Consider the following 12,301-nt stretch of genomic DNA (forward strand, 5'->3'; position numbering starts at 1 on the left):
CTGATTTTTAGGAGCAAGAATTGGAAAAGGCATGGTAGATGATTCAGTGCAGCTCCCTTGAACTGAAGTCACGCTGGCACCAATGGGACATTTTACAGTGCTGTAAGTGGCTGGTTTCATGGTTCCCACTGCTCCTCTCAGAAGGTGATCCCACAGTTTAATGCATCATAGCCTTAGGAAATGTCTCCTGATGCTCAGCCTGTGTTTTCCTTCGGTCAAATATCTTGGGGAAATCCTTTGCTGACGGGTCATTTTATTTTGTGCTTTGGTGCTGATGCCTTCCTGACATGTGTAGTTTTTCTGCTCATCCCATGTACCAAGTGGGAGTAAGGGGAAAAAACTGGATTCACTGGGACCCACAAAAAGGGCAAGAGCACTGATCTGCAGCCTGAGAAACACAGTTGTTTCTGTTTGCTTTGCATTTCACTGCATCCTCTTGCACTTGTGGTTAAAGTGGGATTTTTTGGAGACAGGACCAGCCTGTCTGACTAGCTTTGTGTGCTCAGTCAATATAAGGTCCAGCAGGGACCATTCTGACCATTCCAATACAGTACAAACTAGAGAAATAAAATGCTCACATGCATCAAACCCCAGAAGTTTGCTCAAATCCAAGAAGATCTCCTATGGAGACATCCCATCTTGATGTGTAATGTCCAAGACTCCCCTGTCCTCTGTTAACACAGCCCAGTCAATAGCCACTTTCTGATGTCCTGCAATGTTTTCTAATGCAGTTTATTTCCTAGCCTGCCAAAGGCTGTCCCTCTCACCTCTGTTTTAACTGGAAAAGGATTTCCACCCCATGGCCCTGATTCTGGCTGAATTAATGGTTTTCGAACTGAATCAGCACATTTGAAGTTAAAACAGATCCCCACTGAGTCTGTACATTTTTATTACTGCGCAAGGAGTGCTTAGGAAAATAAAAGGAACGAGAAAGCCCTGAGAGTGGACCACCCTGTTGAGGGGGAAATGTAGAAATCAAGCATGTTTATATGAGTGATATTTATAGGGTCAAGTGACATATATTGTACGAGGCCTTGGAGCCCAGCTCAGGAATACCACATACCAGTCTGGGTACTCATGCTCAAGAAAATTTAATTGAAACTGAAGCAGGTGCAGAGGAGGTCTACTAAGATGGAGTGGGAAATGGAAAGATAAGATACTAAGGAGGCATGAGAAAAAATGGCTTGTTTAGGCCACCAAAGCAAGGATGGCAAAAATGGCTGGGATCTGACAGCTGCCTATGAATACACCAGGAAAGGGGAAGAAACCAACAAGCTAAATCAAAGGATCATTTTTCCAGAATAAATTAAACTAGCTATAATTACATTTTGTCTGGGAATTAGAGGTTTTTCCATCTATCAGGTAGAGAAATGCTGAAGAAGCCTTCTACTTGGGTTAGCATGGGCAAGTAAAAAGACATATTTGAAGACGGAGGCTGACAAATTGGATGTTGGATAGGAAATTGTATTACAAGATGGAGGAGAATGGTTCAGTATCCCTGGGACTTCTTTCCTGACCAGTACTCCTAACTGTGGATTGTTTTTATCATCTGAAATACTCTTTTGCCTTTTCTTTGCTGAGGACATCAGCACCTTTAAAATATCCTGTCATTGTCATCCAAGAGCCCTGTGCTGCATCTGCAAAGCTCTTAGCCCCACAGAACTGCTGTTGCTCCCAAATTCATCAAGGGGGTCACTGTCAGACAATGAGACACACTTGCTCCCACGGGGTTTGAATGAGCTGCTTTCTTTCAAAACACCCTTTAATTGACAGCTAGAAATAGCTTTCCATGATGACAGGCTGTCATTAATATCATTCACCAGAATGATACCCCAGTGATAGTCTCTGTGTTTAGAGGAAAAGGGAGAGAGAAATCCTCTGCAAACAAATGTTTCAACAGAATACATGAACTGAGCTGTGGTTTCAAGAATGACAACATGAATATAAAAATGTACATTGTGAATATTAGTATTCCCTTAAATATGTACTCACGTTGGTTAATGAGTCCCACCGGTGGCGTTAGTAACTGAAGGATTTGGGTTGGCACGTTATTAACTTGTTAAGTAGAAAACAGTGATACAAAACTACTTGTCATGTGTATTATAAGACATTTAAAAGTTTCACTCAGCATAAGCAGCTGAACAGTATTAACAGAGTTGCCTTTAAAATGATCTGATGTCTCTTTGTGCCATAATAATGTAAAATCCTATTGCTTTAAAAGGAGCTGTGCTCCATGGACCTTAGGAGGCAGTGGGAGAAGAGCTGGGGAATGGCCCTCCTTCTCTGTGCTGACCCAGCATCAGGCAGAGACATGATAGTTGATCTTGGGTTAGGATAAGCTCAGCCCTGTCTTCACAGATGATCCCTTGCAGCTGTCACATGGGGCCAGTGAGGTTTATTCTGTATTTTCTGCCTTGCCCTGCCCCACTGGTTTGCTACTTTCTAATCAAGCTCTTTCCATCCATCAGCCCAGTGGTAGCTTAACATCTGTGCTGAATGAAATGATGCTTTGCTAAGAAACTATTGGGGCTTTAAAACAAATGAAACTTCAGGTAACTGTAGACCAGGTTGCTGCATCTGCTGGCAGCAGCAGAGGGATCCAGCCATAGGAGAGAAAGTCACAGCTGGAATCTGAGCTGATTTCCACCCAAGGTTTGAAGAGAGTCTTTCATGTAAATTCAGACAGAGGAGACATTGCCACAGCATGGACCCTATTTCCTGTGGGCTTCTTCTAGCCATCTCAAAATCTGTAAAGTAGGGCAAGCAATTAAGACACCAGAGTGACTCCTGAAACTCGCTCGCTTGCGCTTGGGTAGAGCCGGTCCTGAGGCAATGGGGTCACGGGACTGACATGGGCTGTGCTACCTGGAATAAATAAGGTGGCCCTAATGAGCAACTATCAGCCCTTTTGACCACTGTTCCCCACCTGCATGACCCAGTTTGTCAGCATTCCTTGCCTAGGGCCCCATGGCAATTGACTGTCTTTCCTGGCAGAGTCCCCTAGGGACGGGAGCTGTTCCCAGTGAGGATGCTACAGGGGCCATGTGCATTGAAGGGCACGCCACAGGATATCTATTGATCACCCTCATTTATTTTTCCAGAAGCCTGGAGTGAGCCAGATTAATCTGTAGGTGACATTTTCAGTGGCCTACAGTGTTCATTTGAGGTGTAAGACAGGCTCAGACATGAACAATACAGAAACAGTGACAATATTTCATAAAACACAGCTCTCTTTGAACTGATTTGGGTGCTGATAGTTGTGCCAGAAAAAAAAAAATACCTCTGAAAGTGCAGTTGCTGAAGGGAATCTCATTGCTGTCCTGCAGTTTTTGGTGGACAACTTGTATGGATCTCACAAGGGTCATGAAGGCTGGCAGAAGCCAAGGTATGGCGCTGGGTGCTGCAGATAACTCAACTGGGAAAAGGGATTTTTCCCCAAAGAACTGGGCAGGAGGAAATCCACCTGCTGTACTGCCTGGGAAACCTGGGACACAGAACGAGGCTTGGCTGATGAAAAAAGGATACGCACACATCTCTGAGCCATTCATTGTTTGTCTAGACCAAGGAATTACTTTTTCCTGCAAGATGTACAGGTCAGCAGAGGAAAGGCCTCTTCTCTTTCATCCTTTTAGAAACACAGGCAGGCTGTGAGCCCTAAATTTCAAGCTTTGGGACTGCAGTGTAATTTCAGCCGATTTCCATCCCTGCTAAGGGAGGACCAGGGACAGATTGCTTAAGGAACACCACAGTGCAAAGGCCTTCAATTCAGTATCCTGGGCTCCTTGCAAATCATACGTCAGTCACCAACGACTTGACAAATCACAGCAACATAGCTAAGCTTAGAAGTAAAATTTCACATTATCCTTGCTTATGTGGGTGGGAAGCTGAGAGATGCCAAATCTAAGAGGGCTTAAAGGAACCCTTACTATTATTAAATGGTTTGCTGTTGGTATTTTTATAGTTCTGACATGATACTTTCATAGTTCAGGCCTCTCAAGTTCAAGGCCTCATGCAAACAGAGGAAAGGATAAATCCTGCCTGAAGAGCCAGCAACTCAAAGGCAGGAGAACCAGGCAGATTCAGTCAGGCAGCCAGCCCTCTTTGCATGGAGCATCAGTCAGTGATCTCTGCACTCTGGTACTTATCTTTGTCCAGTATTTTAAGACATGGAGCCAGAGAAAGGTTTAAGGAATGATTTGAAGAGGAGAGCAAGATGACATGTAGGATTGCTCCTGCCTGCAGGCAAAGGGTGGGTAAGATGGCCTCTAGAATCCTTCACAGTCCTATTTGCATGGCTCAGTGCTCTGAGTTTGTTCATCACACATATGAGGAGTATCAGGGGTGTGCAAAGGAGCTGCTGGCTTGAAGTGTGGAGGTGTGAGTTAAGGTGAGAAGCGGGGAAGGAAGCAATGAATAGCAGGGAATGGCCCCAGCTAGAACACTTGTCATCGCAGCTGAGATTCCAAGAGTTATGGATGCATCAGTAGGCTAAAGATTAGGTATCATCGCAGGTAAGCTCAGAGAATCACAGAATTGTTGGGGTTGGAAGGGATCCCTAGAGATCATCTAGTCCAATTCCCTTGCCAAGGCAGGGTCACCAGGGGAGGTGACAGAGGAACGCTTCCAGGTGTGTCTTGCATGTCTCTGTTATGAACAATGGAGGGGGCTGGACGGGTGTGCTGGTTAGGGAAAAGGGAACCACATCCATAGTCAATGTTTGACCTGTCACCATAGCTTACAGAGGACTGGACTGGACTGGGCTGTGGGAAGCAGGAACAAAGAAGCAGCTCTTCCTGGTGTTACCAGGAGGGAAGGAGAGGGATAGCTGCTGCTGGACTTCAGGAACAGGCTCTGCACATCTCCTCACCCTTTGGCTACCAGTGAGCCAGGAGGACAGAGGACTTCAGATACAGACTGGACACCTCTTCACTTCCTGCTACCAGTGTGCCACGAAGACTTCAGGGACAGACTCTGCAGCCTTCTCACCCTTTGGCTACCGGGAAAGCCACAACAGCGGGGGTGAGCTCTGTGTCGAGCTCCCTGCCCAGCTGATCTTTTTAATAAAGAGCTGAACATAAATAAAGGCATAAGCCCTGTTCATTTCATCTCCAGAGAGGGACAATGCATGACCTCCCGGCTGTTCCTGCACAGCTGGCAGGGATGGGGCTCAGAGCCCTTGCAGTGTGACAGCCAGCGAGATCTGATACATCCTGGCTCAGGGTGCCAGCCGTGTGAGTGGGGAGGAGGTGCCACAGCTCAGGGGTGTCAAGAAAAGACCGGGCACGGTTCAGACACAGGTTTCGGCTAAGAGGGACGAGTGAACACAGAAGCGCGGAGGCAGCAGGAGTAGGAGGAGGTGTCCTGGCGACACGGTGGGATGGCCTTTGAGGACACAAGGCGGGTAAATGGTGGCCCCGGGGCAGACGAGGAGTCGGTCTGCGGGGAGAGGAGATATTCCGGCGGGCACGGGGGTGGGCCTCAGCGCCCGGGGACCCGGCGCGGCGTCGAGGCGCGGCCACGCGGCGGGGCCGGCCGGAGAGAACTACGACCCCCAGCATGCCCCGCGGGGCGGCGCGAGGCGCGCGGCTGCGCGAGGGGGCGCGGCGGGTCGGAAGCCCCGCCCCCGGCGGCGGCGGGCGGCGCTGCGGTTGGGCGGCGGCGCTGCCGCTCAGCGCGGGGTCGGGGGTCAGAGTGCGGGCGGTGAGTGGCGGTGCCGGGCACTCGTGGTGCGGAGTGCGGGGCGCGGGGCCCGGCCCGGCCGGCCCGGGGCGGCTCCACCGCGGGGGTGGTGCGGGAGGCGGGCGGCGCCTCGGCCCGGCCCTGCGGGGCCCGGCGGGCGCGGGGGCCCCGCAGGCCTGGCGGAGACGCGGGGCCGCCGTGGCCCGGGGCGGGGGGAAAGGCCCGGCGCGGAGCGGGGCCGCGGCCCGGCGGCGGGGCTCGAACCGGGGGCGTGGGGCCGCGGGCCGGGCCGGGCCGGGCGAGGCGGGGGTGCCGGTGAGGACCGGGGGCGGCCCCGGCCCGAGAGGAGGGCGCGGGGGGCCGCGCCTCGCCCGCTCGACGCCGGGGCTGCCGGGCCCTCCGCGCCCCGGGGCGGCCCCGGGGGGAGCTCTGGGGGCTGGCTGTGGCAGCAGCCCCCCAGGTCCCGGCTGCAGCCCGATCAGTCGCTTTCAGGGCTTGAGGAATGGAAAACAGCCCGTCTGCCCGGGGAGTGGGCACGGGCTGAGCTGGAGGCAGCAGCAGCAGCAAGGGGTTTTTTAATGTTTTGGGATTTGGAGGTTCATAGGTGGAGGGAATGAGGGAGTAGGAGGGTTTTTTTTGTTTTGTTTTGTTTTAATATATTTTTTACACTGTGGGCTTGAACTGTTCACCTGTCTCAGATCTGGAGAGTGAAGTAAACTTGAGAAAGCTTAGGAGTACAGTCTGTTTGCTTGTTTCTTCAGTGGCAGTAGGAATTTCTTCTCCTTTTCTCTTCTTGCTGCTATGCTGTTACAGGTGTTTCTTACAAACTGAGATGTATGAAGAGGTGTTGTCATTTACTGCTTATGTTCTGTCTTTTGCAAGTCCTGTGTCTGGTGGATTTACGTAGTCATTGCTGGCCTGTTTGCTAATAAGTGTGACATTTGTTTTGCTACTTCTTTACTTATCTAGTTTCTTTATTGAGCTTTTGGTTCCAGAGATGGTGGATTGGCAGCTGCTGTTTAGTCTAAACTCTTGATGATACTCTTTCAGCTGTGATGCAAGGGGACCAGCAACTTTTTTAATATGTTAATGCTTGCACTGTGTCTCAGGAAGGATGAGGTATACAGGGCTCCAGAAAGGTACATCTCCAAAGCACTTGTCCCATCAGATGCTGTTAACAGCTGTTTGAGGATTTTATCTGATTTCTTTCTAATGGTAACTTTGAATAGATTTTGTCCTGTAGTGTCTTTTTGCAACATTGTAGCGTCTCAGATAGCTTGATATTAAAGTTGGCATCTGAACTTTTGTCCAAGAATGAGTTATACTGAAATACAGTAGTATGTTTAAAGTCTAATTGGTTAGTCCCCACTGTGTAGGCTTGGGAAATTTGATTTCAGATGGTGTTTTTTATTTCAGATATTTTTGTTTCCATTTTGAAGCACTGAATTCTGCTCTTTGCAACTGGATTTTCACATTAATTTACAATGTGGGCTAAATGTTTGCTTTCTTTCAAAGAGTGGCCTTATGGCCCTTTTATACATTCTTGTTCGTCTCAAACTTTGGGTTGCGCTACATGAATAGTGTGTGTGGTTTGATTTTTTTTTGTTTGATTTTTTTTTTTTTTTTTTGGTAAAGTTAGTGTGTCTAAACAGATTTGAGTGGTACCAAAGTCCAAAAGAAGAAAGTGATTAAAGCCTTTTTAAAAATGCCTATATTCCGGATGCTAAATAAAGAAGACCTTGGATTGAATAAACACTGATAGGGCCTAAAGTTTCTGTTCTGCACTTAAGAGATGCTTCAGTTTGCTTTCTTTAGAGGGCCTGATTACAGCTGGTTTGGTGCTTATCTTGTTTTGATTCTGTTAACTGCGGTAGGCCTTGATTTTATTTTCTTTTTAACCTCCTTAAATTTTGGAAATAGAGTTCTGGAAGATGCTTAAATGTGTGAAGTATATGCATTTCACCGTGTCTCTGTGTCAGTCCTGTGGCCACCTGCAGTGGAGGGCCCCAAGGCTGTGGAGTGCAGGTATGGTGACATCCAGGTAAATGGTGCAGGACTGCCCACTGTGCCTGGGTTTACAGGAGAGCATGGAAGGCTGTAAGCAACTCTGCTTTTGTCACAAGTCTGTTTTGGATCTGAAGCAGGTATATTTGCTAGAAATGGTGCTGCTGGGACTCCTGGTGTTTCACTCTGGTAGCGATGAGCTAAAACACCAGTATGGTGCCATAGCAAGCAGGGGAATAAGGGAAGAACTGGTCAAGACATAACCTAGAGCAGAGGTGCTAGCTGTGCTAGGGGCCATTTGAACCATTTCCCTGCCCTAAGAGAAGTGATCTCAGCTCACCTGAGGCCAGCTGAAATGTTCTCCCTAGATGTGTTGTAAAGATACTTCTCTTCTAATGAAAAAAAAAATTCTTAAATTTCAGCTGTATTTGTTACAATTTTTTTTTTTTTTTCCTGTGGTTGAATATTAGAGACAGCATCTTCCTTGGCAGCTTTTCTGGGTTGAGGCTGGGTTGTGTGGAAACCATGCCCCACTGTAGCTGCTACCCTGCTTGGAGCCATTGCCAGTGTACGAGGACAGAGCTTTTATGGGGCTTCCTTTTAACACTTTTAGAGCACATTTGTGAAGATCAAAATTACCAGTGTATTGAGCAATGCAAATCTTGTTTCCCCAAATCCAGGCTGAGATTGATTTGGCACTCTCAGGTGTTAATCTTCATTTTTCAGATAACAAAGGTGTGCAGCTGTATAAGTGGTTTGAACAACTGTGGCATTCATGTATATGAAAATAAAGTAATTATGTGTGCCAGATACCATTAAACAAAGGGTGGCCTACTATGTCTCCTTTCCACTAAATTAGGCCAATGTGCAATAGCAGCTTTTACTGACTAGATGTGTAGTAGCTACAAATCTCTAGCTCCTGGCACTGGGAGCTGTGCTGAGCATTGAGAGCACTGAAGTGCCATAAATTTCAAAACTTATCTCAAAGACCAGGGCTGGGAAAGTTTGAATGAAACTAAGACGTGTTATTTTTTGACAGCAAATGGATTGACCATTGAAATGAGCCGTCTGAAGGTAGAGGGGAACCTCCATTCTTCATGCTGCAATTCAAGGCCAGAAACTTTTCTGAAAGATGTTCAAGCCTTTGGGTTTGACTAAGGAATTGGAAACTTTAGGGCCAGCATTACATGAGGGTCCAGGCAGGATGGTCTGATGGGCTTTGTGAATTCAAGTTTAATGTGTCTGTGCTGCTAGAGCCAAGATAACTTCTCCATTCTCTGCAAAGTGCCATGTTATCCCAGGTGTCTCTGTCCTTGTCTGAGTACATGGTTTGGTGAGTGGCTGAGCTGACCAACAGCCCCAGTGGCTCATCTCATTCCTGCTTCTGCCAGTGTGGGCTCATCCTCTTCTTTGAGCTCTGGTATTCATCCAGCCTGTCTCTGAGCTAATTTGTCTCACTAAACCAGCCAGAAACTATCTTGTTTTAATTGTGTTTTATTCTGGCTATGTTAGTCCTTCTATAGGTTGCTGTGGTTGAATCGGCTCACAGAAGGGCCAGACATGCTCTGGAACTGGTGTAACGTAATCAGCAGGAGAATAAGACTAAGAGGGAAGGACAGGCCTGCCTCCTTTTGGCCTCCCAGAACTGTTGGCTTGGTTAACCTCATTTTGTGTAGTTTCACACTGATGCATTTTCTTATGGCTCCCAGGCAGAGGCAGGAGACTGGACTAGAGGATTTTTGGTCTGATCCTGTGCAATTGTTCTTTTCCTTAATAGCAAATCTGTTCTTCCTCTTTGGCTTTTGCTGTATATGTCCCTGTTATTGCTTCTTTGTTTTAATTTTTGTTCTTTCCTTTCTCTACGTTTCTTCTAAGTGACCAGTCCTTTGCTGTGTGGAACTTCTTCAGACTCCAGCTTAGACCCGTTTGCTCATCTGCAGTTACTCTTGGAGAAGGTTTAAAAATACACAGCAAAGCCTGTCTTAGGAGACCAGTCAAGGAGCTGACGAAAGTGGGTTGCCTAGCAGAGGTGGCCTAATAAAATTGGAGTGGAATTGTACTGTGCATCTTTGGGATGGCTTCTGGGTGGTCTGTTCAGACAAATTCGTGTCCTGCTGGTGTGGAGTCTCATGTGGGTTTTGCTGTGTTGTCAAGTGAACTGAGATGTGTTTGTTTCCCAGCTTTGTAGGGTGCCATAGCTCCAGCAAGTGCTTCCCTAAGTAATCAGCGCCTTCGGCCTTGCACATTGTGATCTCACAAGCCATCGCGTCTGTGATGTCACAATGGAAGAGATTCTGGTGCTCTGACATGTGTGGTCGTGCCTTTGACAAATCAGCCAAGGAACCCAGCGGCAAGAATGAGCTCAAGAAATGGGAGAGACCTTCCTTAACCCAAGAGCCCTCCATCCTTTAGTCAGCCCTTTCCATGTTCACTTATCTCTTCCATAATGACCATACAGAGGGAAACCACTGCCTGTATAGGGTGAATTATTTTTTTCAGTTGACCTACCCAGATGCATGTTTCTCCCAGATGAGCAGTTGCCCAACTCTCCTCCTGTACCCCTCATTCTTTTCTGTTGTTCCCCTCACTTGTATTGCTTCTAATTTTAGACTGTAAGTTCTTGAGAACAGGGACCTCCTCATCTGTAGTGGGAAGAGCCTGCGTGTGATTGTGGAGTACTGTAAAAAGAAAATGATGAATGCCAAGTTGTATCTGAGCAGAGTGATGATGGGGCAGCATATAGACGTGCCATGACATTACAAATTTTCCAAAACACAGGCGTGGTTGTCTAGCAGTGCCGGAGACAAAACCAGCCAAACATGAAGGGAGTGCAGCCATGAAGTGTACTGTTCTCATGTTCAAGTGATGATACTGTGAGGTTAACAAATTAAAGAAAGAAGCAAATCTACCTGTCTAAAATTGTGTTACTTTATTAAACAGTTCTAAAAGCTTTGTCTTTTGTTATTTGTTTTACTTTATGTTGGTTGGAATTTTTTTTTGCAAGTTTGAGTGGTGAGAGTGGATAAGCTGGTCTTGTTCATAGTCTCTTGTTTCCTGCCTCACAGACTAGCCAGGTGCTGCCATTTTTGTACTGTAGATCATCTAATGAAATACTTGGGTTTAGGTTAAGGTTGATTAAAAAACACCCTGAGTTATCTCTATTGTTCTTCAGTTATATTTTCACACAAGTGAAATATGGGCTCACATTTGACCTCTGAGTATGCATTTGAACAGCTACCAAAATTGAAGTCCTACATTTTTTTGTTATACTGTGTTCCAGGTGTTGCTAAATGTGTGCAATTTTGTTCTACAGAAAGCATCTCTATTGCCCTAACTTTTTTCCCCTCCGTAATTCAATAAAATAGACAAACCTGACTTACATTTTTGATTGGTTTTTGTTGCTCTAGCCTTGAGTTCAGTTGTCTGTTGGAGGCCAGGAGTCACAGCTGCCCCTACACAGGTTTTGCACAAGTAATAAACTGAAGCATTTTACTCCCAGAGCTTGCTTGCTTTTATTTTTTAATTTCAGTTTCTCTTATGCTTTAGGTTAGTGGGGGGTTTCTTGTTTGTGTGCTTTGTAGTATGGTGGAGGGCTGTCTTGTCATAACAAAGTAATTTAATATGTAAGTGAAGGCTCTCATAAAATTTAATTTCTTGGTCACCCCACCAATGTGAAGTTAGGTGTTGTCTTCCTGCCCCTTCCCTACTCAGTTTATCAAGCTGGAAAGTAAAAGGGAATATTTTGGGCTCAGAGGCAAACTAATTTTAATTAGATGTAGTTGTAAAAAGTTCATATTTATCTTATGTGCCAGGAATCAGTGAGCTCAAGTTCTTAGTAGGCTAATTTGTCCTGCCATTGACGAATTTGACTCCTCTGGAGCTTGAGTGGTGCACATCTCTCTGTGGCTTTGGGCTGCCCTGCTGGCTCTTGTCACCAGCATTCTTCACGTGGCAGGAGTTCCCTGTCTTGTTCCTTGCCGCTTTGGTTGTCCCTAAGCAACTTTCCCAGCAGGAAGCCTGGCGTGCAACAGCCGCCAGTGCAAATTCTCCGCTTCACACTCAGTGGGGCCCCTGGCAAAGCTGATGGCTACAGCTGACACTTGCTTTTCTCTTGGCTTTCCTTCCTTACTGGTGATCAAACTGTCGTGCTTTAGTGCCATGTGCTTGGACTGCTAAAGAAGCAAGAGCTGTGGTCAGCCTGAACTTGTCTTAGTACCTGCAGCTGATGTCCAGAGAACATTTTTTTCTTAATTTATTTTTAAAATATAGATGCTGATTTTAGCCAGTACTGTCATAAGGGACACACAGTGTTAGAAAGCACAGAACACAAACTATGTTCCATCTGAAACCCACCACATATGGCCATTTCCCATCTTACTGGGTGTAGCAAATGTAAAGTGCTGTCATATTTTCCTAGGTCTGTGTACAATCTGTCAAAATAATTCCTGAGGTCCAACCTCAGTTCATGGTCCCATTACATTTTATACATATCTGTGTGAGGAATTTGAGCTGTGTGATATGAAATATTAACCTAGTAGGGTTGACTGCCAGATGTGACAGCTTGCACTGTCTGAGATTATAATCTGATCCTGTGTGTATAAGAAATATATATATGGTG

General features: G+C 46.6%; 1 protein-coding gene across 5 annotated transcripts in view; it reads left to right on the top strand.

Moving 5' to 3' along the window:
- Positions 1-5,380: 5,380 nt before the first annotated feature.
- The window catches only part of ERI3 (ERI1 exoribonuclease family member 3), a 129,458-nt gene continuing 122,537 nt past the window's right edge, over positions 5,381-12,301 (top strand). For 3 of the 5 annotated variants that reach the window (XR_013340444.1, XM_021528361.3, XM_021528375.3), the window contains exon 1: positions 5,613-5,700. The gene's annotated coding sequence lies outside the window, so the exon portion shown is untranslated. Of the gene's footprint in view, positions 5,402-5,612; positions 5,727-12,301 lie in introns of those variants that run through there. The other 2 variants (XM_021528352.3, XM_021528341.3) reach the window with 2 other exon arrangements.

This window comes from Lonchura striata, chromosome 9 (genome assembly GCF_046129695.1).
Source record: "Lonchura striata isolate bLonStr1 chromosome 9, bLonStr1.mat, whole genome shotgun sequence".
NCBI lineage: Eukaryota > Metazoa > Chordata > Aves > Passeriformes > Estrildidae > Lonchura > Lonchura striata.